Raw genomic sequence first — 11,703 nt, forward strand, 5'->3', positions numbered from 1 at the left:
CCCTCTCTCTCCCTCTGTCTCTTGCAATCATTATAATCAGTTTATAATAAATTGCCAGTCCTTTTTTGGCAGAAAATTTATAATGTGAAAAATGTCTTTTTGCTGTAATAGTTTTTTTTTACTCATTTATGCAGATGTTCCTGCAGACTTGATAGCCTTTTTTCACTGTGCATTCTAGCTAGGACTATTCTGGACACTTTGTGACCAGCTTCTTCTTCCTGGAACTAGTAGGAAGTGCTTTGTATTATTCCTAGAGATACCCTTTCTCTACTTATTCCCAATATTGATTAAAGAATTATAAAATGAGTTGAAGAACCTGGGGCAGGGAGATCTTGCTTCAAGTTTTCACCTGGTCATGGAGCTAACTGAATAATTTTTTATTTCCCAACTTATTTCATGGATAAACTAAGATAGAGCTCCATAGAGGATTTTGAATCAGAGTTTGGGCCATTTGGGCATTTCAATTCTACCTTGAGTTAAGAACCACTTGCAATTCCCCCTTCCTTCATTTAATTCAGATTTTGTGCCAAGTCAGATGATTGTCTACATTTTAAGACTCCGTTGTGTTTTTTTCTAAGCGTTCTAGAGAGATGTGAGCCACCCTCCCTCCAGTTTTTGAATTTCCATTTAATAATGCTCTCATTTAATTCTTCTTTGGGGGCTTTATTCCATGCACTATATTCTAACTTACTATTATATTTGATGCTAGGTAAAAGCCTTTTTACTGAGACTGAGAGGCATGCGTTATCTTTTGTGGCCCTCTACTGACAGTGTTTAGCATCACACAGTCTTTAGGTTAAAGCTACTCAGTAGATCTGTACAAACTAAAACCCATGACTCACTCAGCTGAGGAATTTTGTTTCTCAAGATGCATCCTTCTGGACTTGAATACCAAAGGAATGAATGCTACAACTACATTTACTGCAGAATTTACAGTAACAGAATTTCACAACACCTTTTCCTCAAGATTGCTTTTTCTTTTTTTTGCAGCTCATTAGAAATTATTCTTCTTTATCCTAAGGACCCTTTTGTCTTGCTCCTGAAAGTAATCAAAGTGACAACATTACAGTTTAGGAAACTTTAGTTTACTGGTTTGAGTCAGTTTGGTGTAGTAAGCACTTGGTTAGAAACTGGGAGACCACACACACACACACACACACACACACACCCTGAGGAAGAAAGCAAGGGCAAACCATTTCTGAAGATTAGTCAAAAAATTGCCAGGATTTGTCCAGGCAGTTGCCATGAGTCAACACTGAATCAAAGGGGCATGCACAAAAAAAATATACTGGATTACTGTTTGATACAACAAAGTTTGAGAGGTGGCATTTTTGAAAGAAATAACCTGCAATCAACAAAGAGCTTATTTTTCATGTGATGTTTATATTAATTCTGTCGACGCTTCTTCCCTCTCCAATTTGTTAATCCTTTTGAAAACACCTGATTAAGTCAGAACTTTTCATACTACCTACTTATTTTTTCCTGGTATATTGTATTGTCTTGACCACTTTTTTATATCAAAAAGTAAACAAAAAGGGAGAAGCACACAGCGCTGGGTGAAATCATTCCAAGAAATCAAAACATTGGCATACCATAGTTTAAAAATCTCTGAAAGAAAATGAGAGGAAGGAAAAGTGAAACCTCTTCAGTCAGACGCTGTTTCTTAATATTTCACTAATCAGATAATAGGCAACTATGAGTCACTTTTCAGAATGAGATAAGCAGCATGGATGAATGAATGAATGAATGAATGAATGAATGAATCGAAGAATGAATGATGGAAATGGGAGTTTCCAAAAGGCCCAGATTACTTCCTCATCTCCAGGCTGGAAGGACCTCTTGGTTTTCCTTATGGATAGTTGATTCTGACAGCCTATTTAAGGAAGTAGGAGGCTTCTCCAATTTAGCTGGCAAACAGCTATAGACAGACTACAATCATTATTTTGTTTGAATTATGCATGCTTGTTAGCTACACATTTGTTTACATTCTCAATTCTTTAATCTTTTGAAATATCCTTTGTGCATTATAATCTCTGCTTTCCCCCCTAATTATACTATATGAACTGGATGCGGTTTTGCATGTCTCTTCCAAACACCATTTTAATATTTCTTTTCAGGGTGGATTTGTGGGACCTCTAGATTTAGTCTTGGGGATTTGATTAATCAACATCCTAAACTCTAGAGTTAACTGTGTAAGTAGAGTTTATATTTCCATTCTGGACCATGACTGCAACATTAAACATGACTATTGTGAATACCATTATTAACGCAGCTTGGCATTCCTTAATGCTTTTCCTAAATTGCCTCATTCCTTGGAATAGCTTTCTGCTATGACCCATTTTAAAAATGATTACCTCGGATCACTCTATTTAATCCAAGGGATGTTTGAAGGCTGGTACCGAATGAAAACAATTAAACAGATGAGTCTTGAAAGGCCAAATATTCATGGTGGTTTCCTTTATGTGAAATGCCTCCGCACTGGTAAACACAATAAATGTCTTGGATGTGGATTAATTGTATTTGGAGGTAAACATAACCAAGAAGTCCCTGAAGATAAGGTCTTTCTGAATAAAGGGGAGGAAAGGGGAAGCAAGGCAGAATTTAGTAGTTGGAGGTTTGTAGCCTGGCTTCTTGGAGCTAATGCACATCTTTTGAGAAATACAGCAATACTTGAGAATTCATCTTTATTACAAATATAAATCTTTATTATGAAAGAAAAAAGAAGCTGAGACTATCTCTCTTTTTTCATTTGTATCAAAATCAGGGACAGGTTAGCAGTTCAGAACATTTTTAGGAATGCTTATATACAAAGAGAAAGAAAGAAGTCAGCCAACTCCACCAGCCTTGTCAAAATTATTAGTCAGATACAATAACATCAAATCACATTCAACTCAATTTCTTGAGCAACCAGAGGCAATACCGACTTGATAAAACATATATCACGTCGCCTGCAGCCAAATCTGATCATCTGTCTCTGCTGTACTTAATGATCAGAATGTCTAATAACACAAGGAAAAAGTTCTAAAGTCAAACTCAAAGGAAGAAAAAGAGATAATATGTACAATGACATAGCTTTAAGTAAAGTAATGGTTAAAATAGATTATCATGTGTGATTTTGAGTTAAAAATCAATTCAGTAAATAATTTGGGGAACTCATAAAAAATAATAATAGCCACTTCACATACTTCCAAAGCACCAGATCAACTTTCTCAACATCCAAAGTATAGCAAAGATGGATGTGCTTATTAATTGAGTTAAAGTCATGACATCAGTTAAGAATCTAATACTATCAAAATCATGAAAACCATATATTTATCTATTATAAGCTGGGTGCATTATTTCAGGAATGACTGGTAATCAATTGGCCAAGGTGGCATCTACATTTGTCAAATAAAAAGGTCTATAATAGGAAAAGTTAAGAAAAAACTATAATACTTGCCTCCTTGAAATGCGGGGCAAGAATGTATTTGAATAGGCACTGATATATATCTTTAATAAAATAATAGGAACTAGACGCACATTTTTGCAGGAAAAATCATAGAGCCAAAACTTTAATTTGACACAATTTCTCTTTTAAAAATAATTTTATTGAAAAATGTGATAACAATAGTAAAGTTTAGTGCAAATTAAACTCAGGAAGGCCTTTGAACTGTGGTGCTGGAGAAGACTCCTGCAAGTCCCTTGGACTGCAAGGCGATCAAACCGGTCAGTCCTAGAGGAGATCAACCCTGACTGCTCTTTAGAAGGCCAGATCCTGAAGCTAAAACTCAAATCCTTTGGCCACCTAATGAGAAGGAAGGACTCACTGGAGAAGAGCCTAATGCTGGGAAAGATTGAGGGCAAGAGAAGAAGGGGATGACAGAGAATGAGGTGGCTGGATGGAGTCACTGAAGCAGTAGGCATGAGCTTAAATGGACTCCAGAAGATGGTAGAGGACAGGAAGGCCTGGAGGAACGTTGTCCATAGGGTTGTGATGGGTCGGACATGACTTCGCAGCTAACAACAACAACAACAACAACAAAGTCAGGGGGAAAAAAGAATAAAGAAACAGGGAATAGAAAATGCAAAGAGAAAACGAAGAGAAAGGTATAAGAAAAAGAAAAAAGATATTTAAAGAAATGTTTTCCAGTCTTCAGAAGCACAATCAAACTTATTCATTCTTCACCCCCATATGGTTACATGTAAGTATCTCTTCTTCCCATAGCCCATCCCTTATTCATATGCAAATCCATTAATTATTAATATTTCAGTCTTGGTTCAGCAAAAAATCTGTAAAGGATTCCTGGAATTTTATGAAAACACATCTTAGTTTAACCTTGGTCAAACAAACCAACTCTGTACTCCTTCCTATTGCTTTTAACATTTTTGGTCTTTATTTGATTCAGATGTTGTTGTAAGATTTGATCTCTCTTCAAAAGTTCTTTTTCATTTTAAAGATTTTTTTCCCAAGGCTTTAGCAAAACTCTTATAAATATAGTAAGTAGCTATTTTTCAGACCATTCTCTTGGCTTGTCATTTGTTTTTCCATTTTAATTGTCACCTCTGTTTTATAATACACATTTTTTAAAATTTCCTATGTTTCATTAGTTTCTTTATATTCTTATATTTCTGCGTTAGATGAGGTTTGTTTCAGCTCTTTATCATATATGAAGGACGCAGTGGCTTAGTGGGTTAGGACGCTGAGCTTGTCGATCAGAAGGTTGGCAGTTTTTTACATTCTATTAAAGCTATATATCAACAACAAACTGCACAAATTATAATTAATGGGGGGTTAACAGAGATGTTTAAAATTGAAAAAGGTACAAGACAGGGATGCCCCCTTTCACCATTGTTGTTTGTATTAACGTTAGAGATTTTGAGTCTTTTATGATAAAGGTAATTAAAATAAAACAGAATGATTATAGATTGAGAGCTTTTGCTGATGACTTAGTTGTGACATTATCTCAACCGATACAATCGGTTATAGATTTGATGGAAATTATAACTCAGTATGGTAAAGTTTCTGGGTTTAAGGTAAATAGTAATAAGACCAAGATATTGTCTAAGAATATGACTATTAGTGAAAGGGAAATGTTAATCAAATTAACAGGTTTTGAAAAAAAGGTTAAGTATTTGGGAGTGTATATTTCAGCTTCAAATGCAAAATTACATAAGAATAACTATGAAACACTATGGTTGAAGATACAAAAGGATTTAAATAATTGGAAAAAATTACAATTTATTGGGAAGAACTGCAGCTGTTAAAATGAATGTTCTGCTGAAGTTTCTCTTTTTGTTTCAAATGATACCTATATTGAAAAAGGATGCCAACCTTGATGAATGGCAAAAGGGTATTAATAAATTTATCTGGGTGGGGAAGAAGCCAAGAGTTAAATTTAAGATTCTGCAAGATGCTAGGGAAAGAGGGGGACTCAAGGTGCCTAACTTGAAATTGTATTATGATGCGGTGGTTATGACATGGGTTAGCGATTGGCTTAATTTAACTAATAAAAGAATACTCCACCTTGAGGGTTGGGATTTGGTATATGGATGGCATGCATATTTGCTTTATGATAAAAAGGTAGACAGGGCTTTTAAATTCATATTCTTAGAAGTGCTTTGTTGCGTGTCTGGAAAAAGTATTATTATAAGTTAAATTATAAAATACCGATTTGGGGAATTCCCGGACACGCGATAGAAGGTGTATGTATGGGAGTGAGTTTGGATATGTTTTCCTATAAGGAATTACTTAGATTGGAAGGGAATGATTGGCAACTTAAATCATTAGATGAGTTAAAACAAGAAAACATAAGTTACTCTTGGTTTCAATATACCCAATTGAAAGCTAGGTGGAAGCTGGATCAGAAAGTTGGCATCACAACTACAGATGAAAACTTAGTAAAACAAATTAGAGATTCAAATTGTGCACATATAAAGAGGATATATAATGTTCTAATTGAATTGGACTCGGAAACGGAATTAGTTAAAGATTGTATGATAAAGTGGGCACAAAACATACAGGAACCAATTCCGTTGGATACTTGGGAGGTAATCTGGGTTAGAAATGTTAAATTTACTCAGGCTCAAAATTTAAGAGAAAATTTTTATAAAATGTTTTATAGATGGCATTTGGATCCCAAAAAGTTGTCTAACATGTATCCTAACCTACAGTCTAAATGCTGGAGATGCGGTAGTTTAGATGCCACCTATTTTCATATGTGGTGGACTTGCAGAAATATAAAAGCTTTTTGGATTAAAATTTGGTGGAACATTCAAAAGATTTTTAAGAGAAAGATAAAGTTCTCTCCACAATTGTTTTTATTGGGTATTGTTGTAGATTGTGATACTAAAGAAACCAATCTGATGTTGAACTTGATAACAGCAGCACGGTTACTGGTGGGACAATATTGGAAGAAGGATAGTTTGCCCACTATAGAAGAATGGGTGTTTAAAGTTTCGAATCTTGCAGAAATGTCTAAGATTTCTGCTTATTTGAAAGATCATTCGCAGGAAAGATATACCGTATTTCAGTTTGGAGGAGATGGATAGATTATATTCAGAATAAATATGGGACTAAAAAGTTCCATTTAGCTTATGAGTAGATTTTAGATTTTTATTAACTTTAGTATTAGTATTGATTATATTTTTGTTTAAGTTATTATTATTATGTTTTTAATAATTTGAATGTATCAATGTTAAAGGGGAGTTAAAGCACATTATGAATTTGGTTAATTTTATAATGGATAATTTTAGTTAGAATATGATTATTATATTTATGACCCTGTATTCAGCTCTGGGAAGGGGGGAGGGGGGTTTGGGGTGGGTGGGTTTTGGGGATGTTTTGTAAAAATTTTTTTTGTAAAACTCTTTAATAAAAAAATAGTTTTTTTAATATTCTTATATTTCTGCATTAGATGAGGTTTGTTTCAGCTCTTTATCATATATGAAGGACACGGTGGCTCAGTGGGTTAGGACGCTGAGCTTGTCGATCAGAAGTTTGGCAGTTTGGTGGGTCGAATCCTGAGGGCCGCGTAACAGAGTGAGCGCCTGTTACTCATCCCAGCTTCTGCCAACCTAGCAGTTCGAAAGCACGTAAAAATGCAAGTAGAAAAATAGAGACCACTATGGTGGGAAGGTAACAGCGTTCCGTGCACCTTTGGTGTCTAGTCATGCCAGCCACATGACCACGGAGATGTCCTCGGACAAGCACTGGCTCTTCGGCTTTGAAACGGAGATAAGCACCAGCCCCTAGAGTTGGAAACGACTAGCATGCATGTGCGGGGGAACCTTTACATCTATATCTATATCTATCTATATCTATATCTATATCTATATCTATATCTATATCTATATCTATATCTATATCTATATCTATATCTATATCTATATCTATATCTATATCTATATCATCTATATCTATATCTATATCTATATCTATTTGTTTTCTGAGGTTTTCGCGGGTGCCTGTATGTGGATCCTTGGTTTTTCGGGTTTTTCCCCGCGTAGAACTAAAGGTGTAGGCGCAACGTTTCGACGGAATCCCATCCGTCATCATCAGACTTTAGCTTCCTTCTTCTGGGAGAAGCATGTGGCTGTTTGTTCCTCTTTTTTAAACTGCCAGAGGGGGTGTGTTCTGTGGAGGTGTGCTCTGATTGGGTAGGGGACCAAGTGTGTTCTGATTGGGTGGGAGTGTGTTTTGAATGGTGGGTGTGTTCTGATCTATATCTATATCTATATCTATATCTATATCTATATCTATATCTATATCTATATCTATATCTATATCTATATCTATATCTATATCATCTATATCTATATCACTTCCAAAACATTATCTTTAACATCTGTCATTTCTTCTATAACATCTTTTGGAAATAATCTACCCATAGAGCCAGACATCATTGCTGACATTATATTTGTAGAAATTTGAGATATAATTTTCCCTAGCATCCCCCAATATTGGCATGTTTGCATAACTTTCTTTAATACTGAACTATTTTTTGTTTACAAATAGCCCTAAGAGATGCTGCTGGTATGAAAATGTTTCATTTTAAATAGTTAAACCAATAGGGCTGTCTATCTTTCACTTACTTATTTAAAGAACATAACACAAAAAGAATACATGAATGGTGAATACATATGGCATGGGAGAGGTACATATCTAGGCCCACCGTCCATTCAAAATTATCAGAGAGCCAATGGAGGGTCATATAGACATATAGATTACATATTTTAACCACCTAACATGACAATGACAAGGGAGGAATAACTGAAACAAATGCCTTAACCATCCTTTAAGCTTCCTTGTACAAATCACCAAATGTGTAAAGGCAATATTCAATTGTACAGAATATAAAGAAAAATGCCTGGGAGATTTGATTCCACAGAAAGTACATGAAGAAATGAAATGTATTGTGTTTGTTATATATAAAATAAGAAGAGGTTAGAAAAGGCTGTCATACAGAAAAGCAAAACCGGAGGCCTACACATACAAAAATGATGGCACTGATAAATGAAAGAAAGGTCTCTAGAAGGCAGGAGCCTAATACTATTGAAGACATCAGAGATTTGACCATCAACAACTCATTGAATTCCAGGGTTATTAAACCTCAAGATCTGGACAGAAGCATGGAATGTGAAAACGACAAACTTACTGCACAATACTGCAGATAGATTAACAAAACAGGAAGTTAGATTGGCCAAGTGGTCATTGCTTTGCAGCTCAAAATCTTTTATGATTCAATCAACAAAGAAAGCGCCTCTCATCCCTGAGCTGATCCTGAGCTACCAGCAGGCATTCAAATGGGGTTCTGGGAAGAACCAAATATAAGCATATTTCAAAATAATTTTCAGTATATTGCAATGCCTAATGCTAATTTTTGCTCTTTTGTGCTGCACTGTATTGTAATACTTTATTGTGATGGAAATTAACCGTGATCATAGTTTGCCCCATAAAGTGTTTTAATGCATCATTAAGTTAATCAGCTAGATCAGCTTCTTCCATCACCTCCAGGCCATCCAAAGCAACTTGAGGATACCTAATATTCTCTGCTTTCTAAATATCCCAGCAACCATTTTGTCTGAAGCAGGATGGGTAAATATAAAAACTAAATAAAAGGCATGCTCTTTACAACCTTCTCTGCTCTGAAACATTTTTGCTACTAGGCATTCCCTGTCTGGTCATCAAAAGAATGATCATCCCAGGTGCACGGGTACAAAATTCAAGTACAGCATATGAGTTGTGAAAAATTAATACAGATATAATTGCTTCTGTTTTTTATTGGACACAGAAATGTCCAATGGGGAAGGACAAGTCTCCCTTTCTTCCATATGTCTTAAAGAACCAGGAGAATTGGAGTTCACATGAACTTGCAAGGATAAGATATAGTGAATGAGCATTAAAAAAAATCAGTTATGAACAACAACCACTAGAACAAAACCAGTAAAAAATGATTTGCACATAATTTACATTCAACAATAAATGCCTATCTACAGTATGTAGAATTTAGAAATAATTTTGAGATATTAAATAAAAATATTCCATGTTTCATGAAATAATTTGTAAGCAGATGATCTGTTTGGAGTTTAGGAGATCACAACCAATGGCAACATCTCTATGTTTTTTCCCTTACCTTTGTTTTTAGTGATCTTTTGCCTTTTTGCTATCCTTGCATGTAGATCTGAGTTCTTAGCTTCTGACTGGAAGAATAGATTGATGGGAAGTGGCGAGGAGAAGATGGATGGTCCACTTGGGACACCTTAACCAACACCATTCTCCAGTCCCCTGAGGAACCATTCAAATATCTCTTGTTTACTTGGGTGGAAAAAACAGTATGAGAAGTTGCCCTCAAAGTTCCCTTAACCGAGACATTCATTTTGATTTTGGTAGTGTTTCCTTTGTTAATTGTACAGTCAGAAGAAAGAAGAGGAAAAATGCTCTTTCTAGATAAACTGAAATATACGGCGTATAATTTTTCTATTTCTTCAATCACACAGACACAAATAGGTCAGTTACCATTCTGGCTCTGAGCTGCATCATGTCATTTCCAGATTTCCAGCACAATGCCCAGGGACACCCACATGCCTGCTGATTTGGGCCCATTAAATTCTCTTTCCCACTGAACTTTTTTTTTCTATTTAAGTGACACGAACATTTGCATGCTGAAAAGCAAAACAGTAGCCTCCAGTATCACCTTTATTTCTAGGAATGCCTCTGGACCTGAAATAAGCTCCACAATTTATTTACAAATCAACATGCTTCATTATAGCCCAGTGCTTTGTTCGGAAGGGTAACAACTCCATAAAAAGTGTAAACATGATCAGAAGTAGTATGGGAGTAGCCTGCGAGTAGTATGGAATGGGCTACAGGTAATGACATCCGAGTAATTATTTATTTATTTATTATTGGGACTCAGGGCGGCTAACAACAATAAAATACAATAATACAAAAGTTAAAAAGAAATTAAATTAATAGCCCCAGTAGAATAAATTAAAATTAAAATTAAGTTAAAAATTAAAAAAACATAATTAAAATCCCTGTCAGTCTAGGCCAGCCTGATGGAAAAGGAGTGTTTTGAGGCTGCGGCGAAAGGACTGGAGATCCGGGGCCATCTGAAGCTCAAGGGGGAGTTGGTTCCATAGGGCTGGCGCTCCCACAGAGAAGGCCCTTCCCCTGGGGGTCACCAGCCGACATTGTCTAGCCGATGGCACCCTGAGGAGGCCCTCTCTGTGTGAGCACACTGGGTGATGGGAAGTTGTTTCCGGCAGCAGAAAAAACTTAGTCCTTGGTAGCTGGTTGTTGACCTTATGTAATCTGCCCTCTCCTCCATCCATAGACATTTTGAGACCATTAAGAACCTAATGACAAAATTCTGACAGCATAGACAAACCTCCAAGACTGGAGCTTTTGATTCTTTGTGTCACAAACTTTTGACATTCTGCAGTATCTCATAAACTTTAGGGATATCATCATCAACATTGCAGAATATTGGCAATTTCCCTTTATTTCAAGCAATTCACTTTTTTAATTTTTAAATTGTATGAAAGGCTGGGGAATCACATGGAATACCAGTAAATGACTTATGGGCACTGTAATGTATTCAGTTTTTTACTTGAACTGTTTCATGTGTCTGTTTGAATGCTGCTTAAAGTTGCTCAATGGTGTGTCAGTGTAATGGTCACTGACTAAGCCAGACTTGCTGTCTCCAAGAAGATCATTGGATGATTTGGGGTGGGAATTGGTTCCTTTAAACCTATTGGCCACCGCCTAGTGGCCAACCATATAAGTAGCTGCACAGCAGCCTCTGTTTCAGTTCTGTTCCTGTTTGCCTAAATAAAGCATTTTCCTGTTTGCAACCTTTCGTCTCACTTATTGCCTGCAAAGAACCCGCTACACAACACTGGTGACGAAGGTGGGATGCTGCTTCTTTGAAAGAGCTTGAAGTCACTAGGGGTGAGGCCAGCACAGCGCCTGGCAGGGACTGCGTTCCCCCCCCCCTCGGTCTGCCTAGCAAGCCCTAGCAAGTCCCAGGGCCTACAATGAAGCACCACGAGCCATGAAGACCTCTCACCATGGCGAAGGTCGGAAAGCTCAAGGAATTCAACATCACACACCCAGAGAGATGGTTGTCCTACATTTCAAGAGTAGAGAACTACCTCCACGCAAACCAAGTCGCCGAATATGGCCTGAAGGCCACAACACTTCTCTGTGTCTGCTGGTCTGCA

Source organism: Vipera ursinii (genome assembly GCF_947247035.1).
Source record: "Vipera ursinii genome assembly, chromosome: 1".
NCBI lineage: Eukaryota > Metazoa > Chordata > Lepidosauria > Squamata > Viperidae > Vipera > Vipera ursinii.